Genomic DNA, 14,932 nt, shown 5'->3' with positions numbered 1-14,932 from the left:
TCAAAATGGTGGAAGCTGCTTTCTTTCACAATTCAGTTGGAGGTTTTTCCAGTGTTCCCCAGAATTCCCTCCCTTTTCTTTCTGTTGCGATAGTATTTCCTCATCAAATTTTCCAGTTTCCTCCCTGGATACAGCAGTCAAACCTGCTGACTACTTTTTCGCTGAGGCAAACCTCCTTGAATGATGATAGCCATTCAGCATACTGGATTTGATGATATCACAAAGCAATACAGCCAATCAGATTTAGGGATTTGATTATGTCAGGGCAAGTATTATTTATTTAATAAATGTTAAACACTGCTCGATTGTTTTTTTAAAAAAAGTTCAAAGGGGTTTACAAAAAGACAAAACAAAAGAATCCAGAAAAATTATGACCATACTTATAAAACATTCGAAAGTTAAAATACTAAAACAGATTAAAATTACCTCAGCTTTCTAAGCATCTGAGTAGGCTTGTCTAAATAATTCTTTCAGCAGGCACCAAAAAGAGGGTAGTGAAAGCTCCTGCTTGATCTCACTATATAATAATAACTTACTTGCCCTGTTCTAGCATGTCCCAGGGTGGGTCACAACATTTTAATTCAATATTTTTTAAAAAGCATTTTTCAGCCCCAGGAATAGGGTGAGGTCTGTCCTAATGAAGACCCCTCCCCAACCCTCTAAATGTACAGAAAATATTTGTGGTTGGAAAACTTTGACTCTCAGAGGATTCTGCATCTGCTTTGTGACAGAATTGAGAGGTACTTTGAGGGTTTGGAGATGCCCTGTGGCCTAAATGTTGTTTCAGAAAATGTGCCTTTTTAATAAATACATACCACTGTCTTAGCATTGAAGTGGTTAGACATTGTGTCACTTTTGAGGAGGGTAGTCTTGTCACAGTCTCTGGGACTATAAGGCTTCAGCCTGGTTGGAACTTGTCAGAGCAAGTAATCTGCTTGGGAACTGTCCTTGGTCCTACAAAATCAACCTCTGTTCTTGTTTCCTGTCTGTACTTTGGTTCTTGGACTTTTGTAAGATGTACTCTTGCTCATTCAAGTGTTCTGTTGCCCTCTCGTCCCCCAGTCAGCATTTTGGGGGACTTAACCCAACTGCATCTTCCAGTTGCAACCAGGGAGAACCAAACTGGTAGGGTTTGTTTTTTTTCTTCCCTTTTTAATCAAGCTGGAAGGTGACTTGATATTGACAGTTTAGACTTCTAACTAAGGAACCTTAAAAGCAAACACTATTTTATCTTGCAAATGTTCATTGCCAAAGACTACATGGATGATTTCTGAAGACCACACCTTCTCAAAAAGTTTCACTGAAGACAGAATTAACTACAACATTAATAAATATTCACTCTTTACTAAATTCTAACTCCAACTATCTCTACAGCTGTTATTGACATCCAGAGGATTTCAAATGTCCTTACACTGGGGATGATTTGGGTCAATTATGTTTCTTCTTGGTTCACGTTTCTTTATATTTAATAAGGCATGAAATCTTCATTAGTGGCATGTATCATAACATTTAATCTTGCAGTGTCATTTTTTTAATTAGGCACAGAGAGCATCTAAATGGATCCAGTTCCCACAGGATGTGATTATCTAGTGATAATAGAAACCCTTCTTATTGCTTTTATTTTTAAAAAAAAGAAAAACAGCCTTTTAAGTAATGCCTATTTTCAGAATTGCATTAACTTTGTGTGTTTATCATCTAAACTGCAAAATTAAGTATACCAGTGCTTTTTGGGGCCAGGACTCATTAGGACGCTGCACCAGAACCCATTTTCACTGCCGGGGCTCATCTCAAGAATTTATGAAGCAATAATGAAAAGAAGATTGCCTCTTTACATAGCCACTAGCACCAAATGTTGCAAGAAGGGGTGATGGTAGATGAATCCTTGCTCCCACCACAGCAGATTGGAGCAAAGATGGAGGAACATGTAGCCTTCTGTTTGTTGTTGGACTCCAATTCCCATCAACCCCAGCCAGCATAATCAATGGCCAGGGATGCTGGGAATTGTAGGCCGGGAACCTCTGTTGGATCACATCCCTGGATGAGACCTTTCTGTCAGCATCGCACTTGAGCCAGTGTACCAACTGGACTCATGCACTACAGCCCCAACTGGGCTAGGCGAGCTGGGTAGCACTGCCAGAGACCTCCTTTCCCACAGGAACAGCTGTGGACTCAGAGCTTGGAGCTGAGAGCACCGGATTCACTGTCTCAATTATACAGTCGTTGCGCAGCAGCGTTTTGCAGAGTCTTGCAGAGTATAAACCACTCGGAGAGCAGCTCTGTAGAATATCTTCCTTTTATTCTATTGCTACAGCTATAATACAAAACTATATACAGAGCTAAATATTCTAAGCATAAATCAATGCGATACTCTGAGTGCCTGCAGCTGCTCTTAGCAGCAATCTTATCACTAAACACAATCTCTAGCACTCACTCTCTCTCCGACACACTGACTGACTCTCTCTCTCACATACAGAGACTCACTCACTTGACTAATTAAGTAGAGAGCAGTACATTGCTCCTCCTCTCTGTAGAGTCAGCAGAGACCTCAGGAGATTCTCAGGAGATTCTTGGGTATGGGAGGGGTGAAATCTCCTCATCCTCCCCCATTTCATCCGACCATTTCAAGAATCTTTTACATAACTGCAATTTGCACACACACTCCAAAAGTTGTTCTCTGCTTACAACCTTGGTAACATATTTGCAGGTATCTCTCTCCCCCCTTATCTAAGACACTTTATCACATCATTAAACAGTTACTTCAACCACTCTGTGTCTATTAGGAAAGAGTTAAAACATAAATCTCAACCTGTAGTTTACACAAAATACACATTGTGAACACACAAATGAATAAGCAGCTTCTGAAAAATCTTTACACACATTTCTTCCTCTCAAATACAAATTAACATTTCTAATTAGGCAGACTTGAACAAACCACTTTAAACACATGCTTGCTCCTTCAATCCTGATCCTTCAAATGTCAGGTAAGGAAATAAATGCAGCGTTTTGTGCTACTACTCTCAGCACACTTCATGCTAGGTTTAAAAACCCCACCAGAGTTGCATGTGACCGCAGCCTTTGCAAACTCTTCAGAAAACCTTTTCGGTGGTACCCCCTTGGTTGTTCTCTCAGATCTGCGCAAAACTCTTTGATCCTCTTGTTCTGGTGCTTCCTCCTCTTTGGGAGAATGGGGAGCTAAAGTATATGAAGCTGCTAAGTCTGAATCAGCGTCAGACTCACCTGAGGCTTTTGGGCTCTGATAATCTGTGCCATCATCTGGATCTACATTGGCATCAGGATTATCAATCACATCAGAACTTGCCTCCCTCTTAACTTTCTTTGCCCCTTTTGCACCATCATCACAAATGGGATGGCACTGAAAAACGCCAACTCTGTCCCATTGTGGATTGTCGTCAATGCTCCTGGTCAGCCTTATGGTTTTCGTGTCTGTGATCAGGACACGATAAGACCCTTTCTCATATCCTAGGAAAACACCATGTTCTCCACGCTTACTCAGTTTGTCACCCTGCGAGGTGTGCACCCAAACCTCCGAACCAAAAATTTTAAAGTGCTTCACACATGGCTTCCTTCCATGAAGCATCTCATATGGGGTGCAATTTACACTAGACTGGTACCTCCTGTTATACACGTAACAGAAAAACGAAAGAGCTTCGGCCCAAAAAGGATTGGGCAGCCCCGAATCATGTAACAATGTTCTAATTCCTTGCTGCAGGGTCTGGTTCATTCTCTCACATAAACCATTTTGCGAGGGCGATCTGGGCGTGGCAGTCCTATGCTCAATGCCCTGTTCAGAAAGAAAAGCCTCAAACTCCTCTGAACAAAACTCTCCACCCCTGTCAGTGAAAAGACAACGTACATTCTCATTATGTACATTCCTGAGCCATTTACAAAACTGGCGAAACTTAGTAAAGGCTTCAGACTTTTTCTGCAGCATATGGACCCAAACAAAACTCGAATAGGAGTCTATCAAAACCATGAAAAACCTTGAATTGCCTCTAGAGAGCGCTAGAGGCCCCACTAAGTCTGCATGAATGACTTCATATGGTTTCTTGGCCTCTCTCCCAGACTCTGTACCTTTGGGAGCTTGCTTTGCCTTACTCTCAGCACAAGAAACACATTTCATGTGGTAGGGACATTCTTTCAGCTTCATACCCTGAACCATATCAGGCATTTTTGCCACACCCTGGAAATTCAAATGACCATAAACACGGTGGTAATAATGAATACATTGGTCATGCAACTTTTCATTCTTATCAATAGACAAATTGCAACACTCTTTCTCAGTTGCTTCTGCAGTACCTGTACCTGAAACAAAAGGCAATTGATACAGACCATTAACACATTTTGCATATAGAATGAGCTTGCCATCTCTAAGAATTTCACAGCGAGATTTAGCAAACACCACCTTAAAACCTTGATGATCAAGCTGGGAAACACTCAACAAATTGTCCTGAATATCAGGCGCATACAGGACATTCTTAATAGTTGCATTCAGGCTCTTTAAGAACACAGTTCCCTTAGCCTCACTCGTGAGAACTGTCCCATCTGCTTGATGAATTTCTTTCTCTTGCTTCTCAAGCTGAACAAAGAGATCCTTATCTTTGGCTACGTGGTTGGTACAGCCAGAGTCGATCACGAAGAAACTCCGCCCACGTTGATTGCAGCAGCGAGAGATCAAAACCTTTGAAGTAGCAGTTGCTTGGGGGTTTCGTCCTCCTCCCCCTCTGCCTCTGAAGTTTCCCTTTTTCTTTGAAGATTTCTTGCAGCACTGGAAACTCAAATGGCCTTGTGCTCCACACGAAAAGCACCGCTTCAACTTTAGTGCTTTAACAGCAGCAGTTTCACTTTCACCTTCCCCTGCTGAAGATTCAGGCACACTTTCAAGCACATTTTTAACAGCATAGTCCCGGCTTTCTTTAACAGCCTGTCTGTGATCCCACTCATTCAAGAGCACGCTAGACACATAATCTTCTGTTAGCCGGTCACCAGGCATTGTAGAAATCTGGGCAGCTACTCCATCGTAAGAATAATCTAGGCTATTTATCATCAGCATTGCAAACACAGCCTCTGAAATAGCCAGGTCTCGCTGAACAAGGTCCTGTCTGAGACGCTTTAACTGAGATAGATGGCTAGGCAAATCACCACCTTTCTGCAACTGCAACCTGCACAGCTTCTTGAAGAAAATCACACTGGAACCAGCATTTTGTCTCAGATGCATATCTCTCAACTTATGCCAAACAGCTTGTGCAGTCTCTTGACCCTCTAAGTTTACCAGCAAGTGGTCTGAAACACTCAAAACAATTGTCCCTCGGGCTTTCATATCTGCAGCATGCCACTCAGCCCAATCATCATCATCCTTATCTGGAGGGTCACCTTCTATCGTGTGAAATAGCTTTTCCCTCTGCAAAAGCGCTTTCATCTTAACTTGCCAAACTGCATAGTTTTCAGGCGTGAGGAGGGGAAAGGATAGAGCCATCTGGCCACAATGTGCACAGGCCATGTCTGCTATTACTTAGAGCAAGACAGTTCCCTCGTGCAAACACAGATAAAGCCTTGGACTTCTTCAGCCACTCTCTCTCCCACTCAGAGCGCAATTAACAGGCAAACAGGGATGCTATCTTCTTTCTTTGGCAGTCAGCAACATACCTCAAGCAGCAGCAACAGCAACAGCGGCAGCTTGAGCACTCTGCTCCAACACAGCTCTGCTTCTAGGCACCACAAATCAGTCCAGCATGCAGCCTCCGTTCCGCCGTCCAGCGATCAGCAACAGACACCTCTGGCGACTGGGACGACTGGGATGACTGGAACAACGACTGGTCAGACGACTGGAACAACGACTGGGCCCATAACCGATGTCAGCATCGCCCTTGAGCCAGTGTACCAACTGGACTCATGCACTACAGCCCCAACTGGGCTAGGCGAGCTGGGTAGCACTGCCAGAGACCTCCTTTCCCACAGGAACAGGTCATAGTGCTGTGGACTCACAGCTTGGAGCTGAGAGCACCGGATTCACTGTCTCAATTATACAGTCGTTGCGCAGCAGCGTTTTGCAGAGTCTTGCAGAGTATAAACCACTCGGAGAGCAGCTCTGTAGAATATCTTCCTTTTATTCTATTGCTACAGCTATAATACAAAACTATATACAGAGCTACAAATTCTAAGCATAAATCAATGCTATACTCTGAGTGCCTGCAGCTGCTCTTAGCAGCAATCTTATCACTAAACACAATCTCTAGCACTCACTCTCTCTCCGACACACTGACTGACTCTCTCTCTCACACACAGAGACTCACTCACTTGACTAATTAAGTAGAGAGCAGTACATTGCTCCTCCTCTCTGTAGAGTCAGCAGAGACCTCAGGAGATTCTCAGGAGATTCTTGGGTATGGGAGGGGTGAAATCTCCTCACTTTCATCCAAGTTCATCTATAGCCAAATTAAAATGAATATCATAACCTAAAGGGGATACTGATTAGGATAAATGTCATAGGGACTTTGATTTAAAAAAAAATCAAGATAAGCCATTTTTATCAGCAAAGCTGTCACCAAAAGTTGCCATCAAGCTTGGCAACTTTTAGGTGGCTTTGAAGGATATTGGTAGATATATATATTTGTACAAAATTATTTGACTAGATCCATTTAGTTTGCCTTCAGGTTTGGGGTAGCTTCAAACATGTAAATCAATGTTGTTGTTGTTTTAAATTGCCTGGTGCTTTTCAATGTAGGCATTGACAAAACAATGTGACACTTTGTGAATAGAAGTATACAATCAAGATATATGCTTGCTTCAACTTTCTGAAGAGTTTGCTACTTGTATTCTGTACTGACACAATTTATAAGATCAACCAAGTTGATCTCACATAATTTGACCAAAAGCAGAACCAGAAGTAAATGTAGAGGGTTCTGTACTTGAGTAAAACATCTGAGGAATTTTGAGGGGATATAAATGAGTTTTGATAAAATTAGGGGGGGGGGACTACTTCTGGAGGTTTCAGGCCCAACTACAGCCAAGAAGGCATTGCGTCGACAAGCAGAGTCCCCCCAACCCCAGGCAACCCGCGAGCAGAATAATGACTCAAGACAACGTGCTATGGGATTAAAATTGGCCACAACTTTATTAAATTTCAGATGTAGGGAGACCTTGGCTCAGGCATTGGGTGTTTATCCTTCCCAGTCCCCAGCCGGCAATCTGGGAGTATCCAGCCTGGGGAGGATGAAGCCAGCCCGAACTACCAGGAGCCGCACTGGGATCCAGGGGGCTGCGCACGACCACATAAAAGGCACCCCCCATTTGATATGGGGAGTGGTTATTCTTTGAGCTGCAAAGGCATGTAGGTGAAACAGTTTCTGTAGTTGTCCTTCACAATATAAATTGGGGGCGGCCAATGCAGTGCCCTCCAAATAATCGCTCCAGCCAGCATGGGCAATGATGGAAGTTGTGGTCCAACACCATCTGAAGGGCACCACATACTCTACCCCTGAGCCAAATATTCCAGATATACTTCGAAAGGGTTACTGACAGATGATAAACAGCTATAGGGCTAGTATGGGAAGATGCATGCAGGTGGCTTCCTGATTACGCAGTTCTGTCAGGCTTGGCTGTTCAGGAGGGGTTGACTGAATTTAGCCTCTTTGTCATCCCCTTCCCCACAAGACAGCTGATCTGTAGGAATCCACATTTCCCAACATTTTCCCCTTAGTAGATTGATTTCTGTTAGATAGGCAAAGTAATGATTATAATTCAGGGGTCAGCAAACTTTTTCAGCAGGGGGCCGGTCCACTTTCCCTCAGACCTTGTCGGGGGCTGGACTATATTTTTGGGGGAAAATATGAACGAATTCCTATGCCCCACAAATAACCCAGAGATGCATTATAAATAAAAGGACACATTCTACTCATGTAAAAACACACTGATTCCTGGACTGTCCATGGGCCGGATTTAGAAGGCGATTGGGCTGGATCCAACCCCCAGGCCTTAGTTTGCCTACCCATGGATTGTTTTTAGAGAAATATTTATTTCTTTGGCTCATGCCCTCCTCTCTCTCTAGGTAGTCTCCCAGCTAGGCACTATTCAGGGCTGGACCTGCTCAGCTTTGGCGGTATAAGTACACCAATGTCAGGGACTGGCTGAGGGAGGAGGAGTGGTGAAAGCCAAGAGCCCCCCAGGGAAAGCACAGAGAGAGAGGATTTGGATCCTGGCTTCTGGTGGTGGGAAACTGGACACACCCCAGAGGAGGGGAAGAACTCAGAAGTACTGGAGGCTGGGAGTTTGGAGGACGACGAAGAGGAGGAAACAGGCAAGGGCTCCAGCACAGAGCAGAGACAGGAATCAGGAGCTAAACCACAGAACCACGCCGACAGCTTCTCTGCTGAGTCTGCAAGTCGCCCCCACCCCAGAATAAGGCATATATTGCATGTTACAGAGCAGAGAGCCAGGCAGAAACAGAGAGAGTCCCTTGGGGTTCACTAAAGACGGTAGGAGAGGCCTGACGCAGAGGGAAAGGGAGTGAAGGGGGAGCTATGAGCCAGTCTGAGCAACTGCTTCATCTAGACACGAACAACCCTTCAAAGTCTCTGTGTGTTCTCTGTTCTACTTCCTTCATAAAGAAACTACAATGGTACCTTGGTTCCCACACTTAATCCATTCCAGAAGTCTGTTCCAAAACCAAAGCGTTCCAAAATCAAGGCTTGCTTTCCCATAGAAAGTAATGCAAAATGGATTCATCCGTTCCAGATTTTGAAAGACAGCCCTAAAACAGCAATTTAACATGAATTTTACTTTTTAACGAGACCATTGGTCCCTAAAATGAAAGCAAGTACTGTACTATAAAATAAATAAGACAGTATTGTAGATGATAAAAATTAAAAGTTGTTTTTTTTTTACCTGCACTGATAGTCAGTTGTTTTTGCGGCTTTTATCCATTTCTGCAGTTAGACAATCAATCCATCATTAACTGAACTGGGTTCCACACAGTCACAAAAACAAATTAAATGAAAAAGCCGCAAAAACAAAAATGCAAAATCAATAGCAAAAACAAAAGCTCCAAACTAAATCTGTTCCGGAAGTCCGTTTGACTTCCGAAATGTTCGGAAACCAAGGCACAGCTTCTGATTGGTGCAGACACCCCGGAAACAATAGCTGACAGCCGCATTGGACGTTCGGCTTCTGAAAAACGTTCGAAAACCAGAACACTTACTTCCGGTTTTTTGGCATTTAGGAACCAAGTTGTTTGAGTACCAAGGTACCACTATAACTGTAAGTCAGCCGGTGTCTCCCTGTCTTTCTCTGATCTGTGAACAATTTGTTCTCCTTGTCGGCTCCCATGAACACTCTCTGAACCATTTCACTTGAGCTTTTTATTTTAGCTGCATTTCTTAAAACTGCAGAATTTATTTATTTATTTATTTTTAAACAGAGCTTAAATGATACATTTTTTGCAGAAGTAAACAATTTCTCAGATACTGTAGGTGTTAGATATTTCTACACACCTGTTTCAGAATGCCAGCTCCTGTTGTAGGCTCATCTATTTTATTTTGCTTTTTTATGCATTAATCACAGACATTTTCTTAATAAGTAAGATGCGAGTGAGTATGTTGTTGGCTCGACATCTCCCTGAAGAGTGCTAAAATGTAAATTCCAAATATTCATTACACTTGACTAGCTCCCCTCTGCTTCAATATTGGCACTAAGTTTCTTTCATTATCTTCCTACAAGTAATTAAGCTACCTAAGGACTCTCAACAAATAATAATTGGCTGTGTTTAACCAGCAATGCACTTGCTAAAATTATTGTGCAAACCAGAAGAAGGCAATGAGTTGGAACAAATATTTAACCACATCTGATGATTAAAAAACCCACATTTTCTCTATGGGCAAAACCCAACTAGTTACATACTTTTCTTTGATACAGAATGAGCAGATACTAACTTGTATTTTCCTAAATCACATCACCTAGGGAATAATGTTTCCTAAAACAACAACAATGCAATCTTAGAATTAAGTCCCATGGAGCTTATTCAGATTTAGCATGATCATCATCAAGGCTCCAATTTCACTTGACACAGAGTCCCATGCAGGGCTGGCCCACCCATGCGGCAAGGTGAGGTGATCCACCTGCCTCAGGTGGCAGGAGCCACAGGGGGAGCAGATTCCAATGTAGACCTTTGTTCCCTGCTTGTTCCTGATGTAGATCTTCACCCACCCTTTCTTCCTTGGCAAGGAAGGCGGCACCATTTTGGGGTTTGCTTCAGGTGCCAAAATGTTTTGGGTTGACCCTGGTCCCAGGTACTCTTCTTTGCCATCTTAAGTCAAAAGCAGCCAGGGCAGGCAGGCTGATTGGAAGTGGAGCCAGTGGAGAGAGGTTTCTTAAAAGGAAAGCCCCATTGCCCAAGAGGAAGACCCTGGACAGAGCACCCTGAAGGGGCTGGTTAGGTGAATCCCACTCCCTTATGTCTTTCCATTACACCTCTTCCTTTGCATTCCATAATATCAAAGCAACTCAGAGATGGGATGCTGCAAAGCAAGGATAATGGAATAAACATCTGAAATGAAATCATGTTAAATGTTGATTGCACGGTTTTTCACAAATTCACATGGTAACATGCATTTTTTTAATTGCCAAAGGATGCCAAGATTCAAATTCAGTTTGTATATTTCATGAATACTGTCAGTTCCCAATCCAGTTCCACCCATTCCTATACACATGGCTTTCACAAACTTTTCATAAAAGTTAATGTCCTTAAGGTTGCAATCCTTTACAATTTACCAGGGAATAAGCTCCATGGGACTTAATTCTTAGATATGTTTAAGATTGCGTTGTTGTTTTAAGAAACATCATTCCTAAGGTGATGTAATTTAGGAAAATACAAGTTAGTATCTGCTCAATCTGTATCAAAGAATAGTATGTAACTTGTTGGGTTTTGCCAATAGAGAAAATGTGGGTTTTTTAATCACCAGAGCTGGTTAAATATTTGTTCCAACTCATTGTGCAGCCATATCCTTGCTTATTACTAGAAACCTAAACATTCTTTTTCAGCTTTTTATAAATTTGTATGCTATTTGTACTTATACCTTGGCATAAGACAAGTTGAAATATAAATGCAGAGGGCTGGATCCAGAGCTTTCAGCTTATATTCCTCAGGCGGCCCCCACTCACGAAGGGGCATTTCAAGAGCAGTTTGGTGACATAGCTTTAAAGTTTGCTAATTAAAGTGGGAGGGGGGAGTAAAAATGTTCATGTTGCTAAAGTAGTTCTTTGGGTCTAAGCCAGAAAATTTAAATCCTTCTAAGCCAAAAAAAGAAGGGGAAAAAGCATGATTTGCAACTCAGTGGGTGAGAAACTATTTCTTGATTTTGAGTGTATAAATAATGGACTTTGGAGATGATACCGGATAGGTGAAAAGTTTACACATACCTTTTCAATCATCTTAATAAAATATCAGTATTTTATTGTGCCTCCAACAATATGGAGACAGCTGGTAACTTAAATAGGATTAGACACATTAGTGGAAGATAATTCTATATCAGCAGCAATCCAAATGCCTTCAGGTTTGCAGGCGGATTCTGATGGAACACAACAGAGAAGGGCTTTATTTGTTTGTTTGTTTTATAAAATGTTTATACTGCTAAATTATCACTAAAAAATTACAACCATCATTATCACTAAAAAATTACAACCATCATTAAAAACCTACTGAAAGCTAAAATGCAATAGAACAGACCAACTTCCTAAACATTTGAGTAGGCTTGTAAGAATGTCTTTAGCAGACACCAAAGAGTGAAGGCAAGTGCGTGATCTCAATAGGCAGGGAATTCCAAAGTGTCGGTGCTGCCACACAAAATGATTGAGTTCTTACAATATATTTCTCTGAATTTAGTCTTTCTATAGTTTCTATTCCCCTTCATGGATCACTGCTTTGTCATGGTGAAGGGGCTTGAATACCTTCAAGAAGCTATGAGCTATGCCACCCAAGACAGACAGGTCAGAGCCGAGAGTTTAGACTAAATGTGATCCACCTGGAGAAGGAACTGGCAAACTGCTCCAGTATTTTGCCAAGAAAACTCCATGGACATGAAAAAGGAGAAGCTTTGAGAAGAAAGTGAGAGTTTCCAAGGCATGCTCTGGTTCATGGGGTCACAGAGAGTCGAACATGACTAAACAACAACAATAGTTTCTATTCCTAAATTTAAAAAGTTAACTGAAAAATACGGCTAAAGCAATTTCTGTAAAAGTGGCCAGTTTACTTCTTAGTGTGTTTCACATTTCATTCCCCATTCTGTCACTGGCAACGTACCTTTTTCTCTTACCAGGTAGTGGAGTGCTCTCAAACATATTCTTCCATTCTTGAGATGGAGTGCATCAGCTTCTGTGACCCCTTTTTAACGGAAAGTTTTTCTATAATGAGAGGGCTGTGGCCCTTGAGAAATGCAATTCTGGTGATCTAATATTTTTGAAAATGAAGTTTGTTTCAGCTTTAGGTAGTGCTTGTGGCTCTGTGGAATATCAGTGTAATAGCTTGTGTTTATCTTGAGTTTTTCCTAAGAGCATTTTTTTTTTTTTTTTACTCCTCAAGTCTTGAGGGAAATGGCTGAACTAAGCTGAGGTGCCAAACCAGTATCTGCTCTGTGCCATTTCAGTCTGCAGGGGAGATGTACATGACTGAATGTTCCTACAAAACAAAACAACCTAACAAATGGGGGGGGGGAACCCTTCACATATAAAAGTAGATGTCTGGGAAGTGGTTGCATCCCGGCATTCCTCTTGGTGTTTCATTTTCAACAGGCTTCTTCAGTTGTCTTCTTCACCACTGCGTATTGCCGCCTGTGTGGAAGCTAATGCGAGGCCACACCCACAGGCCATGCACCCCAAATTCTAAATGTGTACAACTGTACATGGGAAGAGACTGTAATGTGATCAAGTGAAGGGCCCCCAAAGATGTGAAAGCTACTATTTCTCACGTTCTGCTAGAATGCCTGGTGTTCTCGGGGAATAGTCAGTTGCATTCAGAGGTGATTTGCCTGTGAACATGGAGATTCAGCTTAGGCATCATAACCAAGATCTCTTGATAGGCTTGTCTTCCATGAATTTATCCAATCTTCTACTAAAACCACCTACAAGTTAATAATGCATTGAGTGAAGCAATACAGTATACTTTCATTTCTTCTGTCCTGTATCTACTGCCTCTCAGTTACATTGCATGGTAGTGAGTTCCAGAGTTATGAGATAAGAGAAAATAATCTATGCCACGTGGCATGTTCAACTTCTGAGGCAAGTTCGAAAATCGAAGCATTTACTTCTGGGTTTATGGTGTGTGAAAACCAAAATGTTCATCAATGGAGACATTTGAAAACCGAGGTACCACTGTATATTGCAAAATTTGAAATAGTGTGAAAACCAAAGACTGCCTGCATTCAGATTAGAGATGTATGAATATTCATTTGCACTGCCACCTGATATTTTCCATTATGCTGCAATTGGATGATTTTGCACAAGTCTTGTGTTCAGTTTCATCATTCACCAATTTATGTATTTGTAAACATGTTTTTTTACATAGAACACAAAAGACAGGCATATCTCAGCAATCAACATAATATTTGCAAATCAAGTAACTTCCCTGTATGTTGCCTTTCAAGGTTGATGAAGTGACAGATGATGCAGCACCAAGCCATCTACGGCTGCAAGCCTAACCATGGCCACTCAGAAGTAAGTTCCACTGAATTCAGTGGAGTTACTCCCAGGTAAATGGGATTAGGTTTGCAGCCACTCTTGTGACCTTGATTTCACAGTTCAGTATAAGCTTGTCATTCTATCTCATTTTCCTCACTCAGGCATTGTAGGGACCAAAATAGTTATTGTTTAGTTAAGCTGTCTTGAAGAAAAATGCATAGCTGATTGGGTAAAACAGAGGAGCAACAAAGGGAACAAATTGCGTGCGTCAAAGGTGTAAACTGCAAATTGGTTAGTGTTACACAAATGATGCTTTACAACTGTGTTGAACTAACATAAGGAAGGGATGGGTTTAATGATTTTATGCTTCTGTATCTATGCTTGTATTGTATTTGAATTATTTGTCATGCCTTCTGCATTGGGGTTGCTACCTTGCACATGCAAAATAAATATTATTGATTATTACCTTATTATTGACCTTCTAGTAAGGGAGCCTAGTTATTCCCTTACAACACCAGGGAGGGACAGGTTAGTTATAAGCTGAGAAGAGATTTTAAATGTAATTATGCTTTTAAAATGAGGATTTAGGGTGGTCAAAAATGGGAAGAAAGGATAGGCAAATCTGTTGACCGCAGTTTCTCTAAGTTTCTCATTTTTTCAGTCTTCAGTTTGGTTCTCCACATAGTCCCAAAACAATTTGGGTTGTTGTTGTTGTTGCTGTTGTTTTTAAAAAGTCTCTGTATGAAAATTCACCAGCATTTTAGTGTGAATATTTCATAATATTTTTTTGTATGCAGCTTTGACTAATATAACACTACAAAAACAATTTCCCCATATATAATGCATTTCTGTATGTCATTTTCACTAATAAATCCATTTTGCATACTTTAATATAGGCATTTTGTATATGTTACTTGGCAGGAGAACTGCATTGCAAAATTCAGATAAGTGTGAATTTCAGAGGATGGTTGTGATTCAGTTCCCATATTGTTTTGGGAAATGTGAATTTTTTCAGCTAAATGTGAGCTGAGGCAAAATTCTCCACCATCACCAATGGACAATCAAATTCAGATGGTTTTCCCCACTTTGACAAAGATGCTAGGACAATAACTAAGAAGCAGAGATAAAATTCACAGGTAACAAAAGACATAATTTCTTTCCAAGTGAAAAGTACAATAATGAGTGATGAATTCTATTAGTTCTTAAAATTCTGAAAAGGAAGCTGATTAAAGCTGAAAACCTACCCTAC

The 14,932-nt window shown here is 41.4% G+C and overlaps 1 protein-coding gene across 1 annotated transcript in view; it reads right to left on the bottom strand.

Moving 5' to 3' along the window:
• LOC309349962 (uncharacterized protein) overlaps positions 1 to 14,932 on the bottom strand; it is a 236,711-nt gene that overhangs the window by 29,096 nt on the left and 192,683 nt on the right. The gene's annotated exons all lie outside the window — the stretch shown is intronic.

This window comes from Podarcis erhardii (assembly GCF_964252035.2).
Source record: "Podarcis erhardii genome assembly, chromosome: 9".
Classification (NCBI taxonomy): Eukaryota; Metazoa; Chordata; class Lepidosauria; order Squamata; family Lacertidae; genus Podarcis; species Podarcis erhardii.
This window is presented reverse-complemented; position numbering and strand designations above follow the sequence as displayed.